General features: G+C 39.0%; 1 pseudogene; it reads right to left on the bottom strand.

Annotated features, from left to right (window-relative positions):
• Positions 1 to 17,116: 17,116 nt before the first annotated feature.
• LOC121104232 lies at positions 17,117 to 17,788 on the bottom strand (annotated as a pseudogene).
• Between the last annotated feature and the right edge of the window lie 1,431 nt (positions 17,789 to 19,219).

Raw genomic sequence — 19,219 nt, 5'->3', positions numbered from 1 at the left:
CATTTCGTGTGCTTGCTGTCTCCAATTTCCACCCCCCACCCACAATTCTCAGCTCACTAATCTGGCCCCCACCATAATAAGTCTGGCTAGGATCCCTAGGGGCCTCCATATCACTAAACCTAGTGATACTTTCTGTGCTCACCTTATGGGTCTTCTCAGCAGAAGCCAACATGACGAACCACTCCATTATTTTTGGAATACTCTTACCTTGACTTCTATGACACAATACTCTTTTGGTTTTCCTTCAACCTTTGTGGAAGCTCTTTCTCTTTTTCCTTTGCTCATCCTCCAATACAAAATGATTAAATGGTTTTACTCATGCCTTCTCTCCTCACTCCATACATAATCGCCTACATCCAAATCTTCAGTGACCACCTATATAGAGGCAACTCTCACATTTACATATCTAGTCTATATGTATTTAACTCTTCCTTATCTTGCACACCCAGCTCCCAGGGGGCTCTCACGAGGTGCCTCCCTGCCCTACCATATATGATCCCCCATTCACAGGCCTTCATAATTCCAGCTTTGTTCCCTTTGTAGCCCTTTTCACGGTTTGAAATTCTATATTTATGTGATTGTCTGATTAATAATATCCTTCCTATTTGACCGGATGCTCCATCTAAGAGTAAGGGCTGGTGACTGTTTTTACTTATGTTGGCTCCTGGGACCTAACAGAGTGACTGATGCATTATAGGCACTTGACAAATGTTTGTTGACATGAAATACATACAGGTGGCTATTGGTCTTCTTCACATGAATGAATATCTTGAAGGCATGCCTCAAACTGAACTCATTTTTTCTCCCTTAACCTGTGCCCTTCCCTTCCTTACTCTGGAATTTCCCATTGATGTGAATGACCTAGTTATCTACCCAGTAACTCCACTAGAAATCTAAGAATCATACTTGATTATTTCATTTCCCACCACACTTAGTCACTAAGTCCTGTAGATTCTATCTCAATATCGCTTGTATGTGCACCCTTCTCTTGAACCTTACCTGTCTTAGTAAAGAAATTCTTTTGCTTAGGGGCGCCTGGGTGGCACAGCGGTTGAGCGTCTGCCTTCGGCTCAGGGTGTGATCCCGGCGTTCTGGGATTGAGCCCCACATCAGGCTCTTCTGCTATGAGCCTGCTTCTTCCTCTCCCACTCCCCCTGCTAGTGCTCCCTCTCTCGCTGGCTGTCTCTATCTCTGTCGAATAAATAAATAAAATCTTTAAAAAAAAAAAAGAAATTCTTTTGCTTGAAATACTGCAACAGCTTCTTTCTTTTTCTTTCTTTCTTTCTTCTTTCTTTCTTCCTTTCTTTCTTCTTTCTTCTTTTTTTATGAATTGTGGACTGTAAGGAATATCATGTAGAGGGAGTAAGGCTTGTTAGAGTCTTAGACATGATAGCTGGAATAAATAATCAGTTGAAGAAGGTGAAGGCTGCTTTAGTCCTCTGTCCCTGGTAATAAATATTGTGCAAGCTGTGCTATTTCCCACTACATAAGAGGGCCAGTGAACAAACTAAAGGAGAAGTTTGAAATTTGGTGGTCTCCAAACTGTAAGCCAAACTAAGCCCATTTGAGTGCTCTACCTGTATTCACAAAATTCTGTGGCTAAATAGGTAGACTAAACTCTGCCTAAAAGGAAGTTAAACAGGTTTTATTTATAACTTAAAAAATTCTGCAATATTGGTCAGAATTTTTAATATGCTAATACATATAAAGGTACATATAATATGTAGCACGCCTGCCAAGCTTGTTTAATGATACAATCCCTTTTACCTCTTTCTCTTTTAGTAGAACATCTTAGGAGGCTGTCATTATATGAAACATCGATATAACCATGCAGCAGTTAATGCAACAAATACTGTAGCACTGCTCATGTACATGGGACTGTATTAAGTATTGCAGGTGATGAGACAACATTTGTGTACAGTCAGGACTCCTTTAGTTGTGTGAGATTAAGACCCAGTTTTAGCTAGTTCAAAGGAAACATGAAATATATTGACTCATGTATCTTGGAAGACCAAGAAGTGGGCTAGTTTTAGGTGTGGCACAAGCAAGGTGTTCATTGTTGAATGACATTGTTGAGTTTCTCTATTTCTAGTCTCTTCTTGGTATCATTGTGGAAAGGCTCTATTCATGTTGCAAATGTCTTAGACTGGGTTCCCAGGAAACAGACTCTTGAATGGAGAGTTGCATGAAGATTTAGTGGCAAGAGCTCTTGGGCATTACACCTGTGAGGAAGTGAGAAGGGCATGACTGGGCAGCAGAAGAAGCTGAGCTCTGAAGTGATTGCAGCTGAAGCCTCAGCTAATTCTACAAGAAGCTCTGGAGCCCTTCAGAGCTGTCCCCACTTGGAAGCAAAGAGTCTATGCCTTTGTGTTCCTCCATCAGAGGTCACAGCACCCACTCCATAGTAGTGGCTAGGGCCACTCTCTTGGATGGAGCATAACTTGTTGATATATTTCCTTGTGGCAGAAAGCAAGTCCTGGTGATAGACCCAGTTCTTAGCTATTAGCCACCAACACTTCTGGCAGCTGGGGAAATGAGTGTGTTGGCCCTGGAAAGGGTAGCTGGACAGATCACCACAAGTCCACCAGTCAACCAATGGGGGTCCCACCAGCTCAAGCCCAAACCTTCTTATTCAGTGTTTCAGAAGGAGAGAGACTTTTTTTCTAGATGATGTTTGTAATGATGGAATTTCACTATTGAGCTTGGGTTCTTACTGTCCCTGTGATGGAGGAGGTGGAGGTCATGTGATTGACAGATCCACTATCTGTGGGAGGGGCAGTCCCCAAAAGGAATATGTGCTGCATAGACCAAAAAAGGGAACCAGTGTCAGCCATAACCTTCAGAATCTTATTGAGCCAGAGAACGAGAAAGCACATCCACAAATGATGATTACTAGATTAAAGATTTTATGGCCTGGGACCACTTAGTCTTACATATAGGTTAAGATAGAGAAGGAAAGTTTATTTCTAATTAACATTTGCACTCACTACTAAATCTATATTCTACGTTTTAATTTTGGAGATAACTCTACATATAGCATAATGTGGGCTGGTCCATTTTGATTAAAAATGTTTTTAGAAACGACAAGTGAAAAAAATGATTCCAACCTAACATATATAGAAGTAGTCTCGTATTGCATGGTGCACTGGGTGTTATATGCAACTAATGAATCATCGAACTTTACATCAAAACCCAGGGATGTACTGTATGGTGAATAACATAATATAATAAAAATATTATTATGAAAAAAAATCAGGTTTAACCATATAATATACAAAAATATAACTCAAAACGGAGCAAAGACCTCAACATAAGAGCTAAAATTATAAAACTCTTAGAAGAAAACACAGGGGTAAATCTTTGTGACACTGGACAGTGTACATAAGCAGTGATTAAATAGATAACAGCACCTAAAGTACAAGAAACCAACAACAACAACAAAATACATATGAATTAAAATACATCAAAATTAAAAAGTTTCAAAGGATATCATCAAGAAAGTAAAAAGACAACCACTAGAATAAGAGAAATATTTTGCAAATCATATATCTGATAAGGGACTTTTATTTAGAAGCTATAAAGAACCCTCACAACTCAATCATAAAAAGACAAATCCTCCAATTTAAAAATGGGCAAAGGATGTGAACAGACATTTCTCCAAAGAAAACATACAAATGGCCAGTAAGCACATGAAAGTATGTTCCACATCATTAGTCATCAGAGAAATATAAAATCAAACCCACAATGGAATATCACTTCAAAACCACAAAGATGGCTATGACCAAAAGGACAGATAATAATGAGTGTTTTAAAAAATATGGAAAAATTGGAACCCTCATGAACTGCTTGGAGGGAGTATAAAATGGCATAACCACTTTGGAAAAAAAAAAAAAAGAAGTACTCTTCTGTGAATATTATTTTCTAACCGGTCATTGGTTAAAGATTTATACTGGTTTATTAATAATGATGTACTTGCTCATACTTGTTGAATGCTCACTACTTGCCAGAAACTCAAAGAAGCAGTCATTCAAGCACTCTTTATGACAACCCTGACATAAGTACCATCACTGTCCCCATTTGACAGATAAGGGAACTGAGGTTAAATGTGGTAATTATTCCAATGTCTTACAGGTAATAAATGGGATTTGACTTTAAAACCTGGTGCTCTGCTATTTTGCCTTATTAACCAATGCTGACATTTTTTTGACTAGGTCTGTTCAAAACAAATTCTTAACCTTAGTTGAAAACTTAATTCATTGATTCTTGTACGGTGAATGAAAGAATTTGAAATGGAAGATATACTGAAATTATATCTGTTAACTTATTTCGCGAGATATCTCCATTTGTACAGCAATCAGGTCTTTAATGTTTTAACATTAAAATTGATTTTCAAATAAGAGAAAAGTTAGTCCTTGATACTACCATCCCTTCAACTATTTTTCTTTTTGTGTTTCCTCATAGGTCTTGTCCCTAGAAAGTATTATTTTTACCTATCTATATCCATGACAGAACTATTAGGTTGAACCACGTGGAATTTTCAGTATTTTACAGTTTTCCTATGAAAATGGTAATTGATATTGTTCAACCTAATATTTTTTTCAGCTTTAATTCAACACTTTGTGTTAACCTTTCCATGTTGCTATGTAGTCTTCTTGCTTGTCATCTCAACATCCAATGTTCCATAAAGTATAAGTTCACTTAAGGATTCTTTTCTATTATCCTGAGTTTTTTACCATAGTAAACAAATATTCTACACAAATATTTCTCTCTCTGGGTTATTTCCTTAGGATAAATTCCTAGTGATGGAAATGACTGGATTAAAGGAAATTAATATTTTATGGCTTTTAATATGTATAGTTAAATTATGTTATAGACAGAATCTTTTTAATTTGCAATCAACAGTGTACAAATGTACTAACTTCATCAGAACCTACTTAGCCTTCAGTATTGTTATTATTTCTGATAATATAATAGGTGTAAAATGAATGAATATTTTAATTTGTTTGTCTTTGATCACAGCAAGGTGGAGCATTTTCACATGTTTGTTTACTAATTTCAATTCCTCCTGCATAGATGATCAGATCATATTCTTTGCTTATTCATCTATTGGGCATCTTATTTGTATATGATCATTGTGCATCTTATATAAGATAGATAGTAACCCTTCATCCTCTTTTAAAGACATTTTAATCCTTTTTCTCTTAAGTTTCATTATATTATTTTAGAAGTTACAAAATACATCTTCTATAGCATTAAATCTGAATTTTTCCTGTCAATTAAATCTTAGCAAGTTTTAATTCTTGCATATATTTCAGTATATTTCATTTTATTCTTTGCCATATTTTATACAATTTCAAAATATTTACCTTTTTAGTGATGCAGAATTTATTTTGATTTATGGTATAAGCTGAGGATATAAACTAATTTTGTTTTAAATTTGCTAATCAGATATCTCCAAACCATTTCTTAAGTATGTTTTTCTTTTTCTGTTGTATAGAGAAAGTCTAAGAGTGTAAAAACATTTAATGTGGTAGAGTCTATTTCTGGAGCCTTTATTTGGTTTCACATTTTTTTTTTTATGATGCCAGATATTTTAATACCTGACAGGATGGTCTCTTCCACTCACTTCCAATTTTTAAAATTTGAGAACATTTAAAATATCTCCCCTGCCCCATTTTGGCCCCATCATTTTCTTATTAGGCCAATTAAATAATATTTTACAATTTCATAATTTGGTTAGATTTAAAAATAGTATATCGGGTAGCTCAATTTTTAACTTTTTAAGGGACCTCCACACTGTTTTCCAGAGTGGCTGTACCAACTTGCATTCCCACCAACAGTGTAAGAGGGATCCCCTTTCTCCACATCCTCTCCAACATTTGCTGTTTCTTGCCTTGTCCATTTTAGCCATTCTAACTGGCATAAGGTGGTATCTCAATGTGGTTTTGATTTGAATTTCCCTGATGGCTAATGATTTTGAACATTTTTTCATGTGTCTGTTAGCCATTTGTATGTCTTCATTGGAAAAGTGTCTGTTCATATCTTCTGCCCATTTTATGATTTGTTTATTTGTTTCTCGTGTATTGAGTTTGAGAAGTTCTTTGTAGATCTTGGATACCAGTCTTTTATCTGTAGTGTCATTTGTAAATATTTTCTCCCATTCCGTGGGCTGCCTCTTAGTTTTTGATCCAGCAATTGCACTACTGGGTATTTACCCCAAAGATACAGACATAGTGAAGAGAAGGGCCATATGCACCCCAATGTTCATAGCAGCATTGTCCACAATAGCTAAATCGTGGAAGGAGCCGAGATGCCCTTCAACAGCTGACTGGATTAAGAAGTTGTGGTCCATATATACTCAGCCATTAAAAAGAACGTGGTCCATATATACAATGGAATATTACTCAGCTATCAAAAAGAACTATTTCTCAACATTTGCTGCAACATGGACGGCACTGGTGGAGATAATGCTAAGTGAAATAAGTCAAGCAGAGAAAGACAATTATCATATGGTTTCTCTCATCTATGGAACATAAGAACTAGGAAGAGTGGTAGGAGAAGAAAGGGATAAAGAAAGGGGGGTAATCAGAAGGGGGAATGAAGCATGAGAGACTATGGACTATGAGAAACAAACTGAGGGCCTCAGAGGGGAGGGGTGTGGGGGAATGGGATAGACTGGTGATGGGTAGTAAGGAGGGCACGTATTGCATGGTGCATTGGGTGTTATACGCCAGTAAGGAATCATGGAACTTTACATCAAAAACTAGGGATGTACTGTATGGTGACTAACATAATATATTAAAAAAAATAGTATATCGGTTTTCTTTTGCTGCTGTAAAATACCACCACAAACTTAATGGCTTTAAGCCCTGCAGATTCATTACCTTATAGTTCTGCATGTTAGAAGTCTGATGCTGGGGGCGCCTGGGTGGCTCAGTTGTTAAGCGTCTGCCTTCGGCTCAGGGCGTGATTCTAGAGTCCTGGGATCGAGCCCCACATAGAGCCCCACATTGAGCTCCTCTACTGGGAGCCTGCTTCTTCCACTCCACTCCCCCTGCCTATGTTACCTCTCTCGCTGGCTGTCTCTCTCTCTGTCAAATAAATAAATAAAATCTTTAAAAAAAGAAAAAAAAAAAAGAAGTCTGATGCTGGTCTCATCTGATTAAAATCAAAGTGTCAGTAGGGCTGTGGTTCCTTTGTAGAGGCTCTTAGGAGACCATTCGTTTCCTTGCCCTTCCCACTTTCTAGGAGTTGCCTGTGTTCTTTGGATGGTGGGCCCTCCTCCATCTTCAAAGACAAAAATAATGCATCTCCTTGACTATTTTTCTCTCAGCAGAGCCAGAAAATATGCCCCAGTTTTAAGGACCCAGGTGAATAGATTGGTCTCTGGATAATCTAGGATAATTTCTCCCCATTGCAGGGTCTTCACCCTTGGTCACATCTGCAAAGTCTCTTTCACCATGTAAGGTAACATATTCATAGGTACTGAGATTAGGATGTAGACATGTTTGGGGGGCATTAAATTTGCCCACAAAAAATAACATCAGAATTTTGGGGGGATTCTGTTAAATAGATGTTAAATGATTTTGGCAGAATTGCTATTTGTGCAGTATTTCATTTTCCCATCAGGAAGTGATCACCTAGTGACATTTTGAGGCTTACTTTAGTGGTTTTAAAGACCCTTTCTCCTTAACTGCCCTCTTTAAACTCCTAGTTTGTGGGATGCTGTGTGAGTAAAACTTCTGTTTACCCATATTCCTCCCTAGTACATTTTTTCTAACAAGTTATTGCTTGATGTCCTTAATTCTTCGTGAAAATTTATTCCCTAATGTAATCTTAATTTGGCATCCATTCTACAATGAGAAACATATGCTGGCAATACATGGTGTGGTGTGAATGCAGCTCCCAGGGAAATTAACCCAGCTATGCCATATTGAGAAATCTCCATTTTCACTACTTATTTAAAAAGATGCAAAAATGCTGAGCATTGAGATGACCTTCAAAGCTTAAGAAAGGTTGCTGAATACTACATTTGACCTAGTTTGCTCAGTGTCCTGAGCAGAAGGACACTCAGCAGTCCAGGAGCTGCCCTGGCAAAGGGAAGTGACATATGGGCCTGGGGTGGAGACGCAAAGCTTTGCTTAGGGACCCTGCACAGCCTTTCTCTCCAAATGATTGATTAATTTCTACTTTGGCAGGTTGCAGTTTGTGACCACTTCCTTCTGAGTTTAATATTCATATAGGAGATTCCTGATGCAGAAGAAGGATCTTTGAATTGGGAAACAGGAGGTCTGGTTCTAGCTTCAATGGAGAGCTGAATTGAGTCTATGGTGGTGAGGAGGTGATGTGATTCCTTAGGGGATCAGTTCTCTTATTTCTAATATGAGGAGCTGGAGTAGATCTGTCAGCCTATAAACTGATAGAGATTTGAAAGAAGGCAAATTCCATTCAAAGAAAGAACAAAGCACCAATTATTTCAGTTTCCACTTCCCCCCCTCTATTTTCACTCTGGGGTAACACTTAAGAAGCAGAAGTTCTTTTTGACCCTTCACTCTAGAAACCTCTCTGACCTTGTGATCTAATTCTCATCTCATGCCTATGAGCTCTTGAGCAGTCTTGGAGTTCTTAAAGTGGTGACGGTGGGCCCTGACATCCCTTCCAAATGATAGGCTTATGGGTTTCAAAACACATCAGTCTTCTGACACTGATCTTCCTGGCTGTGTTCTACAGGAAGCCAAGAGGAGAAAGGCCAAGAGGAGAAACCTCACAGGCTTGTCTCTAGGACCTAGATAAAGTCCAATGATTTGGCTTGTTCAGGAAATCCTCCTTTATGGATCCTGTTGAAATTATCCCCTCCCATTCTGTTTTATGCTTTGATGTGTCTTGATATTTTGTCTCTTCACCAGCTGTTGTTCCCTCCTCTGCAGGTCAGGGACTCTGATGTCTGAGAGCAGGGAGTAGCCAACAGGATCCAGAGGATGGCTTGGAGAAGCAAAATCTCAGCCCCCAACTGATCAGATCACTGTACTTTTCACTGAAATTCTGCTTGTGGCCCATCTTCTACTTAGTATCAGTGCTTCCTGTATAAAGCCTGGTGGATGAGGTCCAGTCCCACATGGAGGGCCAGCAAAGCTAAACCTTCTTCAAATATGAGTTTTCCGTCCTCCTGCACACCTGAAATCGTCTTTGTCTTTTATAGGGAAGCATCCAGACTGCTACTGGAGGTGAAAGCTGACTTCTTCTCATCAAGATTATAAGTTGCTGTTGTCAGAGGCATCCTGACCACCCATAACCCTTTCCTGGGTTGAACAAGGGAGTGGACCATGAATCTTAAAGTCCTGGGAACCATGTTGTAGCATGGATAGCATGACAGAATTTGCAGTTATGGCAATGAAAACACCCTTTATTGAGAGCCTTTATAAACCAGATCCTGTGGGTTCTTCTTGAAGGGCACAGAACTTGTTTGGAATTCAGGCAGAGAAACAGTTAATTCTAGAATGATAACAATAGGGCACATATCTTGCTGTTGACTTGCTGGGTTGAGAAATTAATTTCTGGGAGGCCAGTTAGCCTAGTGATTAAGAAAGGCCCCAAAGTTTAGGAAAACACAACTTGTGTGGTATTCTCTTTTGAAGGTTTAGTGGAGAGTGGGGGAAAGGATTTTATTTCTTTCTCTCTCTTTTTAAACATTATATAATTATACTATTTTATTATTTATATTTAAAGATTTGGGGCCAGGCAGATTTAGCTTAGGATTCCAGCTTTCTTACTTACTAGATTTGTGGTCTTGGAGAAGCTTCTTAATCTCTCTGAATCTCATTTTCTCTGAAGATTCATTGAGCTATGCACAATGTGATCTTAGCTACTTGTCTAGCATTTAAACATCAGCTCTCCATTATTGCTATTGTTATTACGGTTACTGTTTGAAAATCAGAGCCATGTGACAAAGAGAACTGATATTTTGAACCCCAATCTGACAATCCAGTTGGGCGATTATTCAGTGGTGGGAACTGTTACGGAAAGTCATCTTAGTGTTTTGGAAAGTCAAGAAACCAAAAGCTGGCATGGTCACAGAGAAACCCCGAACTTCAGAGGGAGGGCTTAGAGCCTCAGACCACAGGCTGGCAGGATGCCCTGGCCTGTGGCTTGGAGTGCAATCAAGTCTGGAGGGCAGGGAAGCCCTTTGAACTGCACTTCAGAGGTGGAAATCCCCAGAGTCCGTGGAGAAGAAAGGGAAACAATGGTGCTGTTATACATCACTGACTTTTTTATTTATTTTGAATTTTAATGCCTTGAGACTTACACTATTATAACTTTTTAAAAATTGTGTTATGTTCGTAATGAATTGTGGAACACTATATCAAAAACTAATGAAGTACTGTATGGTGACTAACATCACTGGCTTTTGAAGAGGGACTACCTGGTAGCCTGCAGGAGCAGGATGAGAACTCAATCTGAGGACCAGAGGGTCAGAGAGGGTGGCCCAGGCTGGGCTGAGCCAGGGCTTCAGCTGCCAGGCCAGATTGGGATTCAAAGGTACCAGATGTAGCAGATGGCTGTGCCAGCAGGCTGCCTGCCTTCCTCCCAAGCTGTGAACATGGGTGGATCAGGCTTTAGGTTTCCTTACATAGCTGCATTGAACTGAATGTAGGAATATGGGCATTAGCAAATGACCCCTTTTAAAGCATTTTTAAAAAGAGGATGGTGGTGGTAGAAATGAGGATTGAAAGATCTGCGTGTGAAAACAGCTTACCTAAGTGGAAGTTGAAAGGAAGAAATTGTATTTGAGGAGAGGAATTAAGAACAGGTATCTTTCATTATAAATTCACTTAGGCATTTGTTTCAGTTCCCTGGAGTTTTGCAGATGACTTTATCTTTTCCTTGGAATTGGCTTGCCTATTCTTCCTCTGTTTTAGAGAAACCCTCCCAAGTTTGAAGGAGCATATGCACTTCTGTCCTAGAGTTCATTCCCTACCTGTCCCAAACCTTGCTTGTAGCCAGGCACACAGCTCATACTCTGCTCCTGGAAATGTTGAGAGTCTTCAGCCAGACTCTTTTTTGTTTGTTTGTTTTTTGTTCAGTTAGCCATCATTAGTTTTTGATGTAGTGTTCAGTGATTCATTAGCTGTGCATAACACCCAGTGCACCATGCAATACGTGCCCTCCTTACTACCCATCACCGGTCTATCCCATTCCCCCACGCCCCTGCCCTCTGAGGTCCTCAGTTTGTTTCTCATAGTCCATAGTCTCTCATGTTTCATTCCCCCTTCTGATTACCCCCCCTTTCTTTATCCCTTTCTTCCCCTACCGATCATCCTAGTTCTTATGTTCCATAGATAAGAGAAATCATATGATAGTTGTCTTTCTCTGCTTGACTTATTTCACTTAGCATTATCTCGTCCAGTGCCGTCCATGTTGTAGCAAATACAACACGTGCCCTCCTTAATACCCATCACCTGGTTACCCCATACCCCACCCCCTCTCTTCTTTAACCCTCTGTTTGTTTCCCTGAGTCCAGAGTCTCTCATGGTTTGTTTCCCTCTCTGATGTCTCCCCCTTCAGTTTTCCCTCCCTTCCTTGGTGGTTCTCTGCGCCATTCCTTATGTTCCACATATGAGTGAAACCATATGATAATTATCTTTTTCTACTTGACTTATTTCACTTACCATAATCCCCTTCAGTTCCATCCATGTTGATGTAAATGGTAGGTATTCATCTTTTCTGATGGCTGAGTAATATTCCATTGTATGTATGGACCACATCTTCTTTATCCATTCATCTGTTGAAGGACATCTCAGTTCCTTCCACAGTTTGGCTATTGTGGATATTGCTGCTAGGAACATTGGGGTGCATGTGCCCCTTCTTTTCACTACATCTGTATCTTTGGGGTAAATACCTAGTAGTGCAATTTCTGGGTCATAGGATAGTTCCATTTTTAATGTCTCGAGGAACCTCCATACTGTTTTCCAGAGTGGCTGTACCAGCTTGCATTCCCACCAACAGTGTAAGAGGGTTCCCCTTTCTCCACATCCTTGCCAACATTTGTTGTTTTCAGGCAGACTCTTAAGGAGATTGCTGTCTTAGTCACCTCAGGCTGTTTTAACAAAATACCAGAGACTGGGTGATTTAAACAACAGATGTTTTTCTCTTGTAGTTCAGAGGCTGGGAAGTCTGAGAGTAAGGTGCTGGCATGGTTGGGTTTTGATGAGAGCTCTCTTCCTGGCTTATGGATAGCTGCCTCTCACTGTATCCACATGTGGACAAGAGAGATTAAGTTATAATCTATTTCTTTTCTTATGACACTATTCCCATCATGAGGACTCTAACCTCATGACTTCTCAATCTAAACATTTCCCCAAAGCCCCAGCTCCTAGTACCATCACTTTGAAGGTTAGAATTTCAATGTGAATTTTCAGGGCACACATTTACGCAGTCCATAACAGCACCTAAACCTCCAACAGATGACTACTGTGTCCACAGCCTGACATTGAGGAGGTGGGCTCTGTCCACAGAATGGAGGCTCTGTCACCCATTCCCTAACACTTAATTGGGCATATTATTTAACTTCTCTGAGCCTCAGTTTCCCCATACTTGCTGGGATGAAATTTCTTATACTGTAGGGTTAGTGGGAGGAGTTGCTGGGACAAATTATGTAAAGCACTTAATTTAGAGTAGGTGATCACTAAATGTTAATTGCTCTTATTGTCCATGTCTCAAATACAATGTTATTATCCATATTTTTATGCCTTTGCAGACAGGCTAAGAAACTGTCAGAGAAGATAATTGAGTTTTGCAGATAGAGAGCATTTGAATGACCTCTAGTTTGTTGGGTAAAATTTTCTGCTCATGTTTATTTGCAAGGCTATCATCCAAGCTGAATGGCTAGCCATCAGACAGACTTCTTGAAATGGAAGTTTGCAAGGGCAGGTGGAGAAAATAACACCTGTGGAGCTGGGCTGATAAAAGGCAAAGAAGATGGAGGGGGAGAGATTTAATGATGAGACACTCCCAAGAGAGAGCTTCCTGTATTTTGTGCTCTTTTTAGAGGTGAATCCACATAGTCATGACAGCCACTGGTCACATACATTAAATGAACACATAAAGGTCTTAATGATTCTGGACCAAAGTGCTCTAGGAAGGGGTGTGTGTGCATACATGTATCTCTGTGTGCATGCACACGCAGGAGTGTAAAGCTTCTGTTAGTTGCTCATGCTGTCTGTGATATAAATCATAGAGGAGCAGAGCACACTTGCCATCCTATCACTTCTCATCCTTTGTGATGCCATCTGGCCTTATTATGATCTGAGAGGACATGAATTGATTTCCTCCATCTAGCAGGAGGACTCTCAGGGCAAGCTTTGAGGGGAATAGTGGTGACTAAGCAGCCACCATTCACTGACCAGGTGCTACTTGTCAGGTGCTGTACTAGATACTTTATGCTCATTATTGTCAACCCTGACAGCAGCCCTGAGAAGTACCTCCTCCATCTTATGATGTCTCTCTTTGCCTGGAGACTTATGAAACTGAAGTCCAGAGAGGTTGTGTGACTTATTGAAGCTCACAAAGCTTGTGGTCTGAATCTAAAATCTGTGGTCTATCTGCCATAACTGCTTCCCCTATCAAAAACAAGCAAGCAAACAAGCAAACAAACAACAAACTGACTATAGAATTCTGTCTGGTTCTGACCTGAATCTATGTAGGCACAAGGGTGTGGTGTAGTAGCAAGATGAACCATTCTGGAAAGGTCTGTGGTGTACCCACTAAGTTGGGCACTGCCTGGAGTGCCCGGGGCTACATGTGAACTGGTAGTGTCTATGGGGTCGAGAGGCTACTATTGCCAGACAGAATAGCAGCAGGTTGAAGAGTAGAGGATACATGTCCCTGTAGGTGATTCTTCTACTCTTCTTCTCTGATGAGGGACTTGGGGGGATTCAGATGTCTGCTGCCAGAAGCTTCCCAACATAACTCCTTAGTCTGTTCTAAGTCTGCAAAGATTAGTTGGTCTCAAAGCTCTTGGTTTGAGCCAATCAAATACCTGCAAGTGTGCTTTTTATCTTTTAGAGTATAGAGTGTGGCCTGTTGATTAGTCCTATGTGATTAATTTGTGTCTTTAGGTTTTTTTTTATATTCTGCCTATATTTTTTTTCACTTTAAGTCATTGAGAGAAGTGGGTTAAAGTCTCCTATTAATGTGCATTTGCTTATTTTTCCTTGTTTTTGATGTCTCATGCTACCACCCGTTGACTACTGTTTTGCCCTGAATTCAACCCAGTCTGAGAGTTTCAGAGCCTCTACTTTCTTCTAGTTTGCATTTGCCTGCATAGATCTATGCAGCCTCGCATTTTCAACTTTTCTGAGTTAGATTGTTTTAGATATGTCTCTGGGGTACACATAGTTGTTTTTTGCTTCATGACCCAATATAAGAATATGGTCTTTTAATAGATTTTAAGATAATTTATATTTGTTATTAAAAAAAGAAGTTGCAGGGGCACCTGGGTGGCTTAGTTGGTTCAACTCTTGGTTTCAGCTCAGGTCACGATCTCAATGTCATGAGATCGAGCCCCCTTCCAGACTCTGCACCGAGCATGGAGCCTGTTTGGGATCCTCTGTCTTCCTCTGCCCCTCCCCCTGCTTTCTCTCTCTCTCTAAAATAAACAAAATAAATAAATCTTAAAAAAAAAGAAGTCACATGTTACTTCTGTTATCATATTTGATGTTATGCCTCCTATTTTTGTTTGCAAATAATCCTTTATTATATGATCCGTTTTGCTTATGTGTGTGATGGTGGGATGGTCTGTGTACTTTCTAATGATTTGTAAAGTTTGTGATCTGCTTTTGAATTTCTTCTAGTGTTTCACTTTTCTCTTCGTTTAGACCCTGTTGGCTTTGCTGCAATCACTTCTGCTTCCATCTCTCCTCTCTCCATCCTTCCCCCCTCTTATACCCAGTTTTTATTGGTTCTCTTTTTTATGAAATTTCTAGGGTTCACATTCATACTCTCAATATATTTATCTTACTCCTAGTTGCTTTACTGAATCAAATTTGTATATTTTGACCCCAACCTAGAAAAGATGACAAAATCAGCATCCCTACATCATCTTCCACCTTTGTTTTTCCCAATCTCCTCCCAATTTTTGTTAAGTAATATTATTTCTACATTATTGTATAACACATACTTTCTATTTTCTAAATGTAGTCCCCATAGTTCTTATGGCGAAATGGATCAATGCCCATTGTCAGGCCTTTTATAGTAGTTTCTCTTGTCCTTCTTGGCTGGTTGAACCCTGACCTCTAGTAGTTTCTCCAAGAGGCTCATGGGAATTCATTCCCTTGAGTTCTTGTAAATTTGAAAAATATCTGCCTGTTGTCTCTATCCTTAAACAATGGTAAGGCTGGATAGAACATTCTTGGGTCGCTCTTTCTCTGAGACTTGATTAGCATTTTCCCATGATCTTCCATTATTTTGTGTTGCTGGGTAGTTTGAAATATCAGAATTTTTCTTTACTTTAAAGTGACTGGAACTTTGGCCTAGTTGCTCAAGGTATCTTATATTTTTCAAGTGTAGCAATTATACCAGGATACATCTTTTTTTTTTTTTAAAGATTTTATTTATTTATTTGATAGAGACAGCCAGCGAGAGAGGGAACACAAGCAGGGGGAGTGGGAGAGGAAGAAGCAGGCTCTCAGCGGAGGAGCCCGATGTGGGGCTCGATCCCAGATCGCCGGGATCACGCCCTGAGCCGAAGGCAGACGCCCAACGACTGCGCCACCCAGGCGCCCCACCAGGATACATCTTGGTATGGGCCATTCTGTAACAATTTTCTCCATGGATAAAGTGGGCCCTTTCAATCTATAAGTTCATTCTCTTTTATTGATGGAAAATTTTCTAAAAGTAGATCTTTAATTTTTTTGGTTTCTAATTACTTGTTTCTCTCCATCAGAGTAAATATTGCAATTATGCATGTGTTGATTGTCATTATGTCTTCCATATCATTTTTTCCTTGAATCCTTTAAAATTTTGTTTGTTTTAGTCATTTCTGTCCTCTTGTCCTACTTGTCTCTTTCTGTGTTGCACTAATGTCTGTTCTCCTTTGTGCCCCTTTCAATATAGACTTCATATTTTTAATGATTTACTATTTGTGATGATTTTCCATGTATTTCCTGAGCTTTGTCACTGCATGCTTTGTTTCCTCTTATCTTCTATTATAAATCTTGGCAGAAACTTTGTAACTCTGCTTTGAGCTATCTTTCTTGTAAGATTATAAAAAAAATTTTAAAATGAAATTATTTTTAGTTGTAGTAAAAAATTTAACATTTTAATCATTTCTAAGTATACAGCTTAGTAGTATTAAGTATACTCACACTGTTGTGCAACCAATCTCCAGAACTCTTTTTATCTCACAAAATTGAATCTCTATATCCATTTAAACAACTCCCCAGCCTCTGGCAACTACCATTCTACATTCTATCTCTGAATTTCATTACTTTTGGTACTTCATTTAAGTGGAATCATACAGTGTTTGTCCTTTTGCGACTAACTTATTTCACAAAACGTAATGTCCTCAAGGTTCGTGCATGTTGTAGCCTGTGTCAGAGTTTCCTTCCTTTTAAAGGATCATCATTCCATTGCATATATAGAGCACATTTTGTTTACCCATTCATCCACTGATGGACACTTGAGTTGCTTCCGCCTTTTGGCTGTTGTGAATAATGTTGCCTTGGACATGGGTGTGCTGTGCAAATATGTCTTTGAAACCCTGCTTTCATTTCTTTTGGGTATATACCTGGAAACTGAATCACTGGATCATATGGTAATTCTATTTTTAATTTTTTGAGGAACTGCCATATTGTTTTCCACAGCTACTGCACCAGTTTACATTCCTACCAACAAGGTTCCAATTTCTCCACACCCTTGTCAACACTTTTTTTTTTAAATTCAATTGCAGCTATCTTCATTGTTATCTCATGGGTGCAAATGGTATCTTTTGAGTTGCTTTCCCCTTATGATTAGTGATATTGATCTTTCATGTGTTTATTGCCCATTTGTGTATCTTCTTTGGAGAAAGGTCTATTCAAGTCTTTTGCCCATTTTTTAATTGGTTTGTTTTTTTGTTGTTGGATTATAGGAGATCTCTCTCTCTTTTTAAAAAGTCCAGAGGTTATTTACTTATTCACTTATTTAACACCTATTATGCCATGAATTCATAGGAGATGGGCTCCAGTAGCTCAGGCTCTTTTCCATTTGTTCTCACCAAGTGTGCTTCTCTGGGTGGAGCAGACTGGCACTTCAGTTGAACCCAAGTACCTTTCTTTCCTTGACTTCCTTCTTTTTTGGATCATTTTTCTTCACACACTTCAGGAAGCTATCTTGGCTCTTAGAGTGCTTAATATGCTTAACACATACATTAATTCTCTTGGCGAGAATCTTGCCTGTAACTTTTCTGTTTACAACAATGTCAACGGCATGCTGAGTGACATTGTATTCTTTTCCAGTTTTGCTATGATGACATTTGTGGGACATTCCTTCTTGAATGGTGCCTATTCCCTTGATGTCTGCAATATCACTTTTATTGTAGATTCACATGTATGTGGCCAAAGGAACAACTCCATATTTTCTAAAAGGTCTAGGGAATATAGAGTGGGTACATCTCCTCTTTCCCTTTGTGTTGGTCATTTCAGTGAATTACTGTAAGATGGCAGTTCCCACCAAAAGGCTGTAGAAATTCTTCATATATTCTGGATATTAACACATTATCAGATATATGATTTGCAAATATTTCTCCCATTCTGTGGGTTGTCTTTTGTCTTGTTTTCTTTGATGCGCAGAAGTTTTAAATTTTGATGTAGTCCAATTTATCTACTTTTCCTTTGTTGCCTGTGCTATTTGGTGTCTTAGTCAAGAAATCAGTACCAAATTCAGTGTCATGAAGATTTCCCCCTACGTTTTCTTCTACTTTAAAGTTGCTTTTTTCCCCCTAATATTTAGATGCTTAGTTATATCAGTCATTTTTCCCCCTGTTCTTTGTCAATAATTTTTGTATTTTTTTTTTGGTCAATGTTTCATTTCCTGTTTTTTTTTTTTAAAATTTATGACTTCTTTTTATTTTCATATTGTCTTTTAATATAAATCTGTGTTGATTCTTTTTTATTAGGTCATCTTTGAATAAAACAAATTAATTATGGATCTATTTTTTTCATTAGGTTTGGGTGAGGAAGGACCTTATGATACAGGGTTACATGCACCTGAGAGTGGATAAGTTATTTTAGCTCTTAGTTATCCTCAGACCAAAGAACCAATGCATGATTGTTTGCAAATTGAGAGTCTATCTTCTATCTATTATCGGTCACAGTCTTCTTCCTGCAGAGTCTGTGTGTTTCCTCATTGAACTCCTTTCCTGTGTAACACTTGGTGCTAAATTGGTCCTTGAAAACTTCCTCTGACAGCTCACCAATCCTCTCACGTTGCTCCAAATGAGAACTTGTTTTTCTCTCTGGAGGCACCATCTTGTTTCGACAACTGTGCTCTGCCAGTTTTGTCCAAGGTCTGTACCTGCTTATGTCCTTGTGAGCTTCCTCAGTAGATTTGACAGCTCCTTCTCTTTTAGCATGGTTCAGAGTTTCAAAAGTCTATTCTAGTTTGTTGAGGGTGGAATTTGGGTTTCTGTTTCCCCATTCTCTTTGATGTTGTGGTGACTTCTTGGAAAATGAGACAGGAGTCCAGGTGGTTGTAGTTACTTCAATTCTCTGCTTCTTTTTCTTTTTGAGTGGCTTAATGGACACTCACTTTCCTAAAATACAGAATAGAGTGCTTGGAGAGTAAAAACTACATGGAAGTTATGGAACAGAATTGTTATATAGTGGACTTCTGACTCTGTCATTTACTAGCTATGTGATCCTGGACAAGTAATTTAACTCTTCTGTGCCTTTGTTTACTTCATTTGTAAAATGGTAGTAATAGTGATAGTCAGAGTGTTGTAGGGTGCCCATTCTATGAGAGGCACTGTTCTGACATTGTTGCATGTATTAACTCATCTAAGTCTCACCTGTTGTCATCATTCCCACTTTACAGATGAGAAAACTGAAGCAGAGGTTGTTAAATAAACCTGTGCTTGTGCACTACACAATAATCCCTCTGGTGTTCAGTACTTACCTCATGAGGCTGTTGAGAGGATTAAAATGATAATGTACATCAAGTACCAAGAACAGTGCACTTGGAAAGT

This window comes from Ursus maritimus, unplaced genomic scaffold (assembly GCF_017311325.1).
Source record: "Ursus maritimus isolate PB19 unplaced genomic scaffold, ASM1731132v1 scaffold_20, whole genome shotgun sequence".
Classification (NCBI taxonomy): Eukaryota; Metazoa; Chordata; class Mammalia; order Carnivora; family Ursidae; genus Ursus; species Ursus maritimus.
This window is presented reverse-complemented; position numbering and strand designations above follow the sequence as displayed.